This window comes from Desmodus rotundus, chromosome 4 (assembly GCF_022682495.2).
Source record: "Desmodus rotundus isolate HL8 chromosome 4, HLdesRot8A.1, whole genome shotgun sequence".
Taxonomy (NCBI): Eukaryota; Metazoa; Chordata; class Mammalia; order Chiroptera; family Phyllostomidae; genus Desmodus; species Desmodus rotundus.
This window is the reverse complement of record NC_071390.1, coordinates 27,682,326-27,695,435: the sequence shown is the minus strand read 5'-3', so window position 1 is coordinate 27,695,435 and position 13,110 is coordinate 27,682,326.

Below are 13,110 nucleotides of genomic sequence, written 5' to 3'. Positions count from 1 at the left end.
GCAAGTAGGTGCAACATTTCTCTAGGGGCTTTTAGCCCCAGTAGGTCTGAGCCCACGAGGCCCAGTTCCTCAGCTCCTGTTAATGAGGTCTGTCCCTCCTCCTTCTTTCCATCTCTCCTGATGGCCGCTTGTCCTCTTATTCAGGGGACACAAGAAAAATCACAGGAGCTGCTGAGTCGCCTGGGCATGGGAGCCCTAGACTCATTGAAAGCGAGTCGGGGGCCCTGCTGGAGGGGCTGTCATCTTTCCACCGGTTCGAGTGACCAGGAAAGGTATGGCTCATCCGCATAATGTCTTGTTTTAAAACCCAATTGCTGGAAGGAAATGTCTTTTGGCAAGTAATGCAGTGGTTTGGGAAGTCAGCTGTCTGAAATGGGGGACTGGTAGATTCGCTATCCACCAATACAGAGATGCCACATGGGGGCAAAGAGCAACAGCGCCTGTTATCTCCCTCCCATTCTTTGCCCTTCTGGCTTTGAGCAGGACATGTGACCTCAACAAAACTGTGTCCCTATCTGGAAAATGAGGATAAGAACATCCAGTTCTGCCTATCTCAAAGGACTACAAAGAGAATCATCGTAGCATGGATGTGTCAACATTTACAAACATCACATACAATTATCACGTACTCCTCAGGGCAGCTGGTGACTTATGGCTAAGGATGAGGAAGAAAGGTCACAGGAAGTCAATGAGATGAGGTCAAAAGTGCAGTAGACTGAACCCTTGACAGATGACCTGGGCTAACATATATTTCCATCACGTATCCCCGCTTCCCCCCATTCAGATGATTAGGGATTACTTGGTTTAAAAATGATTGGGGAATTTTGTTTCTGTGTGTGATTTAAAGCATTTTTATCCCTTAAGATTGTGCTTAGCAGAAGGAATGCAAGAGAAGTGCAGCTCAAGAGAAACAACAGATAGCAGAAACAAACCTGCACCGGCTTTCAGTAGTCAAATGATCAGAGACAGATAATAAAACAAGTTTGTTTATTATGTAAATTATAAAATTGAACATATTTTCTGGGAATAACCTCTAGTAATGTAGTAGACATGAGAAGGAACCAAACAGAAGTTCCAGAAATAGAATATATAGAACCTTAAATTAAAAACACACCATCGACCTGGCTGGTGTGGCTCAGTGTATTGAGCACTGGACTGAGAACCAAAGGGTCACCTGTTCGATTCCCAGTCAGGGCACATGCCTGGGTTGTGGGCCAGGTCCCCATTAGGGGACTCCCGAGAAGCAACCACACATTGATGTTTCTCTCCCTCTCTTTCTCTCTCCCTTCCCCACTGTCTAAAAATAAATAAAATCTTAAAAAAAAAAAAAAAGAACACACCCTCATTCCGTGGACAAGTCTGAGGAGCGGAGAGGAAGTGCGAGGCAAGGACTTCCACGGAAAGGAACAGTAAGTTTGCTGTAATCAGAGCTGTGGGTGGTAGGGAAGGGAAACATAAAACAGCTCTGGCAACTGGACTTCTCAGGGCTTCAGGAATCTCCAAAGTGTTGAATTCTTTGACAACAATATGGCCCATTAGCATCAGGGCCAGAAAACCAGGCTGCAGAAGCCAGCAATTCTTTGGGGAAAATAGAAAAGGGATGGGAGAGGTAGGCATCACCAGCTCTTTCCACGTCATTCAGAAGCAGGGCGCTGTCTGTGCCTCATAAATTCCAACTATGATATAGAACAAGAAAGAATAATTAGCAAACTCAGAAATTATTCTTGAAAATCAGCTCTGATTTAATGAAGGCCATTTGTGTTTTCCAATTGCATAGTCTTAAATTGAAGCCAGGTTCATGCAATCTTTTTATTTATTTTTATTTATTTATTTTTAGAGAGAAGGGAAGGGAGGGAGGAAAAGAGGGAGAGAAACATTGATCGGTTGCCTCTCGTACATGCTCCAACCAGGGACCAAACCCGCAACCTAGCCATGTGCCCTGACCAGGATCAAACCAGCAACCTTTCACTTTGCAGGATGATGCCCAACCAACCTGAGCCACATTGGTCAGGGCCAGGTTCACGAAATCTTTTCAGGAAGTGAGACTTTTTATCAATATGAAAGGTTACATGAAATGAATGGATACATACATCCAAGCCCAGAACCATAAAACTTGGCAGCTGGAAGAAACCACAGAATAACTGTAGGGCCATCCCTTCACTTACAGAAAAGGGAACAAAGCCTGAGAAAGAGCAAGAGTGGCAGACACCGATCCTAACCTCCACTTTGAGACTAAAGCAGTAAACTAACCAAAGCAGTCGCCCTTGGCTCAGCTTTCCAAAAGAAAAAATATATATATTGTGGTTCATCTGGTGAATGGTTGGCAAAAATCTAAATATAAGGAGATGAGGGCTGGTCTGAGTAGAGGAGAGTGAGCCTGCCAGGACAGGCTTGGAGGAGATGAGCTTTGAAGCACTGTGGGAGGAAGGAAAAGGTGCTTCAGGCAGGAGAAATGTTAAGCAAAACCAGGTGGTGGGGGGGTGTGCAGATTGGCTCCGTTGATTCATTTACTCAACAGGCCTTTACTGAGAGTGGGTCATGTGTTGGGCACGTGTGTCCAGGCAAAGTGAACACGGTCTCTGCTCTCCTGCAGCTTATAGTCCAGTGGGCTGGGGAGGGGATGGAGGGAGATGGGACAGGTAGCAGGAGTCAACTGTTAAAGAAATTCTCGTAGATTCTTGGGGAAAGCGAAGAAACCAGCAAAAGGGTTGGCAGAGTAGGAACAGCAGCGACCTCTCCTGCAGGATGTGGACAACATCGGCTCTGGAGTGTTGGGGACGGGTGGGCCCTGCCCCTGTATTCCAGTCCCTGCCTGACGGCAAGGTCGTGTGCGGACTGCAGACAGCGCTTGCAGCAGCACCAGGCTCCCGCTGAGCGCTCACTTCCTCATTCCTACTGCTGCAGGAACCCCCTGCCGCTCAGGGCTCTGGCTGAACCCAGCTATTCTTTTAGGAAGGAGATCAGACTGGGAAGGTGGTATTTGGGGGTGCTTGGGATTGTGGGTGCTCCTGTTTCCTTCTTTATATGTTTATATGCTTACCAGATTTTTTACCTTAAATATGCATTGCCTTTAGGACCAGAAGAAAATAATTAAAGCAATTTTTTTAAAGCAGTTTTTTAGGCTACCGATATCATCCCTACGTATTAAATGCACAGATAGAGAAAGATATCTACAATATATTACCGAGTGGAGAAAGAGAGCAAGCAAATGTCATACAGGACAAAACATATAACACTATCTCATTATTGCAAAAAGCTCTGTGTATGTATTTGATTTTATATATATATGTATTTGAGATATATACACACACACACATATACACTTACAAAGTTTTGGAAAAAAACCTACACTAAACCCTGATGGGGGAGGGGGAGCTTTACTTTTATATGTTCTATAATGATTGAGTGTTTACAGTAAGTAGGTGTTACTCTTGCCATTACTAAGCCAAAAACCACATGGATACCAGGCATCACTGACTGGGTTTACTAGCTCTGGGTCCCCTGCCAGTGCCTTCCTTCTCACTTCTGGTGGCTTCCACTAGGCCGTGCTTGTGTCTGGGCAACAGGGAGCGAGACCCTTTAGCTTGCTCAGTCTGTGCCCATCCCACCCAGCTGGTAGACTCTTCAGACAAACCAACTTTTCAGACTGGGCTCCTCGGATCTTTCCTTCAGGGTTGAAGGTGCATGCCTCCAGGTCAGGTTTGTGGAGCAAAAGACCTGGGGTTGGTTATTTTTCTGTCTCCTCTGTGGCTCTCTGCCCATGTTTCTTTGCCTGGAGAAGTGCTTGTGTTGGAGATGGTGACAGGGGAGTGGGCTGCAGAGACCCTCCAGAGTGGGGATGGGGGACTCCCCTGGCTTGTCCTGCCAGTGGGAGGAGGGGGGCTAGGGAGATGTCCCCTTGGCCTCCACCTGTGGCCCACAGCCCCACCCAGGCTTTCTTCCTCTAACCCTGCCCAGCCCAGGAAGGAGGTGGAAATAATTAACACCTAAGTGGAAACTCTTTCACCAAAGATTGTGAACTCCTCTGTGAATTTGCATTTGCAACCTTCTGCCGCTGATTGTGGAATGTGAGCCTTTATCTCCTCTGAAAGGAAGGGCAGGCGGTGGAAATTAGGTGAAGCAAGGAGGGGGTCCTCTTTGTTAGGGTCTCCCAAACATTCTGCCTCCAGGCCTGGTGCAGATGAAAAACCTGCCTTGGGGCAGTGTCACCAGAACAGTTGGTTTCCTCCCCGCTCTCCACTAGGTTTCTGGAAGCGAGCTCTGTAACCCCTCTGAGATCGCTCTGTGACCTGGGGCCCTGCTGTCTCCTCCCGAAAGCAGGCACCCGAGGCCCAGCCTGGCACCTCACCCTCAGGATGGCTGGCCCGTGTGCCCTGGGGTTTGGGGACCCAGAAAAAGGTCTGAACCTGCCCGAGGGGGCAGAGCACTTCAGAGAGGGATGACCGGCATGAGTTGGAAGAACTTTTCAATGATTGATTAATTTTTTGAATGGATAGAACATTCACAAAAAAATTTCGAACGTTCAGAAGTGAAAAGCAAGAGTCCTTCTACCACTAGCTTCCAAGTCCCTCTCTGTGCCTGTGTGACTGTCTGTCTGTGTGTCTGTGTGTCTGTGTGTTTAGCTTTAATGGCAGCTACAGAACACATTCATCTTGCTTTTTTTTTCACAAGGCAGTACTTGCTGTGAGACTGGTTAATGTGATTCATTTTCTTGTGCTCAGTCTGATCTGTAACATGGGGAACAATAAAAATATTTAACTCATGGGGCTGTTGTGAGGATTACATGAATTAATTCAGGTAAAGTCATTAGACCAGTGCCCAGCACACAGAAAGCATTATGTTAGCGTTAGCTACTACTATTATTGTAAGCACCGAAAATTAATGAAGGGTTTTATGGTGTGTGAGGGGTGCATATGTGTGTGTTGAGAGGGCAGAGAGAGAGAGTGATGATTTAATATTATAAGAAAGAGGTGATTGATTCTGAGATTCTGATTGGGGAAGCTGGGAAAATAACAGGATAAAAATACAATTACAAAACAGCTTCTATTTATTAAATGTCAGCCGTGTGTCAGGTGCTCTTCAGGCCCCTGACCTGCCTTATTTAAGGTCTGCAGTGAAGCCTTGTGGACAGGTATTATTATTTTTAATGTACAGAATGAGGAGACTGAGGTCTTGATGAATGTGTCACAGGAAAGCAGAACAAGTAACATAAACTCGGCCCCTTGAGCGGCCTGTTGGCGCCGCCCTGAAGTGCAGTGGCCATCGGCTTTTGTGCGGGTCAGAGGTCAGTGCTGTGGGTTTTGTTCGATTCCACGCTGTGCGCTGAGGGTGGCTCCTCGGTTCTCACATTGTGCCAGTGGCACAGACTGTGCTTAAAACAAAAATCAGTAAATAGGGGAATTACGGACTGAGCCTCCCCAGTGCCTCATGTACTAAAATTCCACAGCGTGTGATTTTAAGGCGTTCATTGAGGCCAGTTCTCCCTCAGGGAAAGCATCATTTTATTTCTCAATGGGTGACACATTGTCTTGCCTCCTTAAACACAGCCTGGATGACCTCATTTGGCCTTTCCGTCTGTCCCTGAGTCATCACCTGAGTGGCGCCTTTGCTTTTTGCGCTTTTGAGGCCTTTGTGCCATCAGTGGGCTTACCACGACATACCCCCTCGTCCGCAGTGTTTGACATGCTGCCTCAGAGAAATCAGCAGGTGAGCAGTCTTGCTGGGCCTGTGCATAAAGCCCGAAGTGACAAGGACCACGGGAGAGTGGATCCTATGGGGTAGAGAGTGACAACCCTTGAAGAGGTGCCTTTTGCCTGTCCTCTGGGTTCTCTGCTTTCTGGGTGGCTGGAGTTGCAGGAACCTAAACTGGGATAAGTGCTTACAGTCAATTCTCTGTTCCTGGCTACGGTGGGGTCCAAGAGCAGGCGAAGGAGGTGGCATAAATGAATGTTTGGTGACTTTAAAATGTTGTGGATTCTGTCCCGTTCCTCAAGGGCAGGAGGCCAGCGAGGCACCTGCCTGGTGGTCTCCTCCTCCCCACCCCACCCCCGGCCCTCCAGCATGGAAGCTTGGCTACCAGTACCAGCAGGAAGGTTGGCACTGGTTGCGGGGACCGGCAGGCAGGGGCGGTGGCCCTTTGTGTTGTCCTAACTCCCAGGGCCGCGCCTGGGACTCTTCCCGTTGAAGAGCTGGTTCAGGGAGCAATAACAATCTTAAGCAAACACGCAGCTCAAGATCCCACTGATGGATTTTCTGATGAAGACAAGTCATAGGGAAGACTGTTCAATGAGCTGGAGCGGTGCCATCGTAAATTCTGCCAAGTTCCTCTGAATCTTCTGTTTTGTGAACTCCCTGTTCACCTCCTCTAGCTATTCTTCTACTGAGTTATCTTTGCCAATCTTGCCGATTGGGCTGCACTCCTTGCAAAACAGAAAACTAACCTTTTACCAGTCATCAACTTCAAACAGGGTCATCTTATTTCTTTAAGGCATTTATTTTTGCCATACAGAAGATACAGATTTTTATGTAGCCAAATGTATCAATTGCTAGGCTGCAAAGATCCTCTCCACTGAGATTATGCATTTCACTTGTTTGCTTTGAGACGGGCTTGAACAGCGTGGGTCCTCACGCAGGTCTTCTTTCAGTAGTTGCCTGTGCTGTCCTCTAGCTGCAGCTGGGGGTCGGAAAGGCAGAAGGACGGCTGTGTGCACTGTTCTATGGCATTTCATGTACAGACCCTGTTTCCTTTTAACAATTTAAATCTTTGATCCAACTACAGTTTATTTTAGTGATAAGGATTGACAGCTTCATGATCCCCCCCCAACTGATTAGCAATAGTCTGCAAATCATTTCCTGAACCATCTGCTTCCTCCCTAAATGGAAATGCCACTTTCATCATAAACTAAATTTCCACGTAATTTCACTCTGCTCATCGTCTCCTCCTCTTCTGTTACCCCATGTTTTTCTCCACTCTAAACCATTTTAATTATTGTTGTTTTGCCATGTGTTTTAAAACAAGCAGGGGTAGTGCTACCTCATTATTCTCCTTTGGACCTTGCCTAGCTGTTTCACATGTTTATTTTTTCAGATAAATTTTAATATCATTTTATCAACCCCCCATCCTCTTGGTATTTTAATAGATATTGAGCATATATGTTAATTTAGGGATAATAACATCCAAAACAGGGGGGGGGGGGCATGTCTTCCCATCTACTCTGGTTTTCTATATGACTCTCATTTGAGCATTAGAGCTTTCTTCTTATAGCTCCTATAAATTCTTCATTAAATTTATCCTTGTGAATTTTATCTTTTCAGCTGCTGGAGCAAATGAAATATGTGCTTCTCATATTTTCAATGGTCTGGGTGACTTTAGGCAAATCATACACCCTCTCTAGGCCTCAGTTTCCTCCCCTGTGGAGGGGGGAGAAGGCCCCTCGGACCACATCACCTCATGCCAGCTGAGCAGTTTGTGAAGCAGCCCTGAACTCTGTGCAAGATGCTGGCGCTGTCCTCATTGCATTTTCATGAGAAGGACACAGGGTCAGCTCAGTTTCTCTGGTCCCAGCTGTGCAAACATACCTGGGTCAACCCTAATTAATGCCTCTGTGCGTCCTCTGCCCCATCCAGTGACTCGCCAACAGTCAACTGCGCCCCGACTGCACTCTCCAGACAGGCAGGATGCTCCAGTAGGATGGGCGGAACCCCTACCCTCCCAGTCACCCTTTAGTGGGCATCTACCACGTGCCAGGAGCCGTGCTAGCCTCTGGATGGGGCCCTTGGCTGCTTATCTGACCAGGGTGGACAACCAAACGGCTTTGGATTTCATGCCTCCAAGAGCAATTTGAATTTCGGGGTTGATTCTGAGTCTGGTTTGGCCTCCACGGACGCTGAGCACGTGAACTAGTCAAGGGCCTTTTCTCCAGGGTGTGATGGAGAAACAGCCAGGTCGTGTTGGTAGTACTGGAGGGAGAGGATGCTCAGAGAGAGAACATTCTTGGAGAGACTACAACTCTGAGATGAGTCAGGGCTGGCCGAGCTGGGAAAGCCTGTTCAACCTCCCTCCTCCACCCTTTCCTGCTCCCCGGGCATCCCACTGTGTTGACCAAGGGTGACAGACTGCTACTCCCTGCTAATTCCAGGAGGGACACATGGAGGCATTTCTCGGTCAGCCTAATTGTTTCCTTAATTGAAAGTCAGCAGATAAGCACAGATTTCTTTCCCATGCAAAAGAGGCTTAGAATAGAAGAAATAAGCCACTGACATAGAAAAACAAATGCTAGCATTAGCCTGGCTTTGGAGGGAGGGCTTGGGGCCTGAGTTCTTGCATCATAATGTGTTTGAGTTAATTTGACTGGTGGGGGTGCTAAGTTAGCCACACACTTTAATAGGATTGAAGCAGGCTACTTGCAGGCCTTGTGAGGATGAGAATGGACTGGCTAAGCTCTCTTTTCTTTAAGGAAACAGCCCCCACTCTGGTACAGGCCAAAATAATTAAGTAATTAGCAAAGGCATTTGTCAAAATGCCCAGTGGGGCTGACGAAAATGACAGCTTTGAGAAGGATGAAGAGTTTGCAAATAGCATTTTCTTCAAGCTCTGGGCTGAGGTCAGGCCTGGAGCCTGCAAGGAAAAGGCCTGCCTGGGACTCCAGGGTCCCAGCTCAACCTTTGGGGTTCAAGTTCACTTCCCTGTGGCAAAAGCCAAGCTCCTATTTCTAAGGAGGCTTTCTTGAAAGGCCTTTGGAACATCAAAGGGATTTTAACGCACAGCAAGTAAGTGAAAAATAAGGGAATCATTTTCCTTTTCAAAGGACTGAAACCGTTCAACAGCCAAGTCTGTGGTGGAAAAAGCGTTTGAGGTTTATTGAAATTAAAAGGCTGGGGAAGTAGCTGGAAGTTATAAGGCAGTCATCACGGCTAGCAGTGAACTAATTCTGTACCTACTATGCACAATGCAAATTCCTGGGGTTTCCAGGGTCATCAGGATCTCTGCCCTTACGAGACTTACAGTGTTGGCTGTTGTAGGTGCATTAACAATTGGTGAGTCGAGCGGGTACTCTCATCTAAGAGCAAAGCAACACTAAGAGTAACAACCACTTAGGCCTCCCTTCAATATGTCAGGCACATGACGTTTCATTCAATGCCCTCAACCCTATGGTGTTGGCGTTCCCTTCTAGTGGACAGGGAAACTGAGGCTCAGAGAAGTCTGGAAACTTAGAGCTGATAGGCAGCGCAAAGGAAAGGTTAAGAACAGTAGAGTCAATAACCTGATTTGACAGCACGTTCTATTTGTTTACGTCAAAAGCAGTAAGAACCGAGGAAAGATATAAATCTAGAAACTAGAGGTTGTTGGTGGCCGGAGAGTGGCCTTTCTGTGAAGCAAAGTGGAAGGTCAGCCATCGTGAGAATAGGGCTTGAAAAGTCAGTCTTCCAAAGTCAGCGAAAGGGAGAAACATCACTATTAGAAACATCACTATGGTGTCCCCAGCCAGGGGGAGAAGCTCAAAGACAGGGAGACTTTGAAGAGGCCAGAAGGGAAGGAAATATTTGAGAAGTTCTCCTTAGAGGGGGCGGCCCTGAAAGTGACATGTGAAAAGGTAGCCTCGTTGGTGGTGGGGGATGGGGACAGGAGAGCCAGCAACCTCTCCTTCATTTTTTTCCTGAGAAGTGGGAAAAACGAAGGGGAGCTTGTGTAAGTTACTGTGGCATTTGACGTTGGAAAGGAGGGAGTTGATTCAGAGGTGCTTCTGGGAGCAGCGGAGGAGAGCTGAGAGGACTTAGGCTGAGGGGAAGTGGCTGGCATGGATGCTGTCCATAGAGGAAGTCAAGTTAGAACAAGAACCAGTGGGGCTGGGGTGAAGGTTGTTGGCTGATATGGGGCCTCGGAGCTCATGAATCTTGGGAGCAGAGAATTTCCACAGGTATTAGTGTGTCTGGGTGTGGAGGGGGGGTGCCGAGAGCGGGGCCAGGATTGAAAGTTACAGGATCTTAGAAGACCAGAGGTCGGGGGTCAGGAGACCTGTCCATGAGTATGGAATGAATGCTGGTGGGCAAGGTGTGTCAGGGACCATCATCTCCAGGAACAATGTCAAGGCGGGTAGATGAAGTGAGAACTGTGTAACTGGTCACAAGGGCTTCCAGAGGGAAGAGCTGGGGCAGCAGTGATGGCTTCACAGCCTGGAGGACAAAGAGCAAACCATCACCTCTTGTTTAAGAAATGGTGAGAACTATTGGGGCTTTCAGGACCAAGACCAACCTGGCTTCTAATCCTGACTCTCAACATACTAATTGTGAAGCCACCCAGCACATCTCTGAGTTTGAAACATCTACCCACTCATGGGATGTGTGTGAGCATTGAACAAGGCAATGATTCTAGAACAGCATCTGGCACACAGCTGGGGCTTGGTAAATGGCAGCTGTCAGAAGCGTCTGAACTGGAAGAGACCTCGGGCCATCTGGTCCAACAGAAGAGGAAAAGGAGGCCCAGCAAGGCCACAGGTTAGGGGAGATGATGGAGTGCCGAGCTCTGGTGGAAGCCGCATGAGTGTGGCAGTAGGGTGGGTGAGATTCCAGAATCTGCGAGGTGCCAGCTAGGCACTGGCTTGGGGACAACCCAGCTGCGACTGTGTTGGGGGAGCAGTGGTGTTGGCGGGGGTGCAGGTCACAGCTCTTCCCAGGGAGACAGTGCACCCGGGGACGGAAACCTTCCCTCCTAAGTACGTGTGACGTCTTCTAATCAGCAACCAAGTATGCTGTTTGTATGTGAAGGTGCTTGTCTGTTTGCTCTCAATCTAAACCCCAGGCATTGGCCTCCCGCTTTGGTGAGAGGAACATGCCAGGTCTGTTTACACCTCTGGTCTCTAAGCTTGGACTCATCACGGGGGCAAGTCCTCTTCTGGAGGTTAACTTGCTATTGACAGCGCTTGCCTTTGCAAGCCCAGTGTCTGGCACAGAGTGGGTGCTCACTGAATCAACAGGTGAGCAACTCCTCTTTGTTTTTGTTGGCAACACGTTTTTCCACCCACCTACACAGTTGGCTGTGGAGGGGTGAAGGATCTAGGTTCAGGAGTTTGACACGTGAGGGTTCAAAGTCCACCTTTGGAGAACCAGTGAGGTTCTCCAAACTGCTTAACTTCACGAGAGCCTCATTCCTCTTCTATAAAGTGAGGACAGCAATCCTTCTTTCACCTTCTTGGATGATTCGTTGGATGTGGCTAGGATGTCTTAGCATCCCATCTGCTTGGCACTCTCAGGATTAGCAGCTATTTTTTCCTGTCATTGTAGCATGGGGTAAGACAGCACACACAAGTTTACCTTCTCTTCCTTATTTAAAGCAGAGGGCCTTTCGCCTCTCACAGTCCAGAAAGTGGTATGAGGGACTAAAGACATATCCCTGTTTCCCACCTCCGAGCCCGACTCCATGCCCACTTGGTTTGGTGCTTTGGTGAAAGGAGAGCCAAGCAAACTATCTCCTAATCTCAACCCCGAGGCACCTTCATCCTCAGGTGTGTCTGCCTTAGTGGTGCAGCCAGGTAAATGCTTGCAGCAGAGAGCCCTGGCTTTTGGGGGTACTCACCGCCAGCAGGAAAAAACCTTTGCGTGGAAATTACTTTAATTTGCAGTTGACAAAAGGCAAATTGCTGGCATTTTTTGCTTGGAGCCTGGAATGTAACCTTGCACAGCTGCCCCAGACATTCCAGGTGACAGCTTCCATTAGCCCAGCCCAGATTTCTAGCTTAAAGGAGTGGGGAAAGGAACTGAAGTAATTTTACAGGGGGTGAACCCCCCACCCTGTTGTAATTCAATTCTATCAACTTCTATCACTTCAGATTCCCTCACTCCCATCAGCATACAAAGCAGAGTCACTGTGAATTTCCTATCACATAGGTTTTTCTTTGCTTAACCTTGAATCGTGTGTCACTACAGTCCACGGGCTTGTGATTTTTAGTTGGATGGAAGACTCCTTCCCGTGACCTACCAGCATTTGATTTGTGTGTGACTGGCCATGAGGTCTTGAGGGCAGGGCCTCCTTTGCTGTAGTCCTTTGCAGAATGCCTGGGATGCCCTAGGATCTCAGTTCATATTCATTGGAGGAATGAATGAGTGAATGAATGAATGCGTGATTTCTAGTGTTTCCCAAGGCCAGAGCGTCTTTGTATGCCCAGTCATAGACTTCTATGGTATTCCAGAAAAACGGCATCCTTTAGACGCGGTGCTGGTCGCCTTCCACTTAAAATATGTCTCTGAGATGCCTGTCTGGGGCGGGTTCCGTGGAATGCAGGCTGAATGGAATCTTTTAGCCTCAGTGAGAACCTGAGGCCGCTGCTGCCATCTTGTGGACAGTATTTGAAACACAGGAGAAGCGACAACAGCGGCTTTTACACCCTTTCACTTCTCAAAGAAATCTTCGCGGACTCTAGGACAGAATAGTTTTCTTTTCAATGTGTCAGGCCATATTTACAGGTCCATGCTTAAACTGTTTATATTTCTCTGTTAAAATCATAGTAATAACTCGCATTTATTGAGTTCTAGACACTAGGCTTTACATTGAAAAACCTTCTAATGTCCGTGCTATTATTATGGCCTGAACCATGGAGAAAGGAAGTTGAGGCTCAGGATGGCTGCGTGACTTGTACCTGGGGAGTAGAATGGAAGAGAACCGGGATTTGGCTCGAGCCCGGCTCAGAGCCAACTCTTGGGCGTTGTGCCACACTCTTTTCTACTGTTTGTTTTCTGGGGTTTTTTTTTTTTTTTAAGTTCTCATTCTTCCCTTTCCAACCCTCCGTTGTGACAGTGCATCCGCACCTGCGGCCACACCAGGTCGTAGTGACTTGTGTATGGGTTTGCTTCCCCAAGAAGACGCGCAGCACTGTGAGAGTTGATCAGAGCTGTTGAGTACGAGGAGTTATGTATCTCTGTGCAACCACTATTCACCGGGACTGCACTAGACTCGGACAACAGAAAGATCTGTTAAACGGCGGTGTGGGCATTCCGTATGTGTGTGTGCCAGGGGGTTGAAAAGCCACAGGAAAGTCAGGGGTATGTCCTTGGAATATAATTTGCAACAAAGATCTACAAAGGTGACGAGTGGAGGGATTAGGAATTTAACTAGTT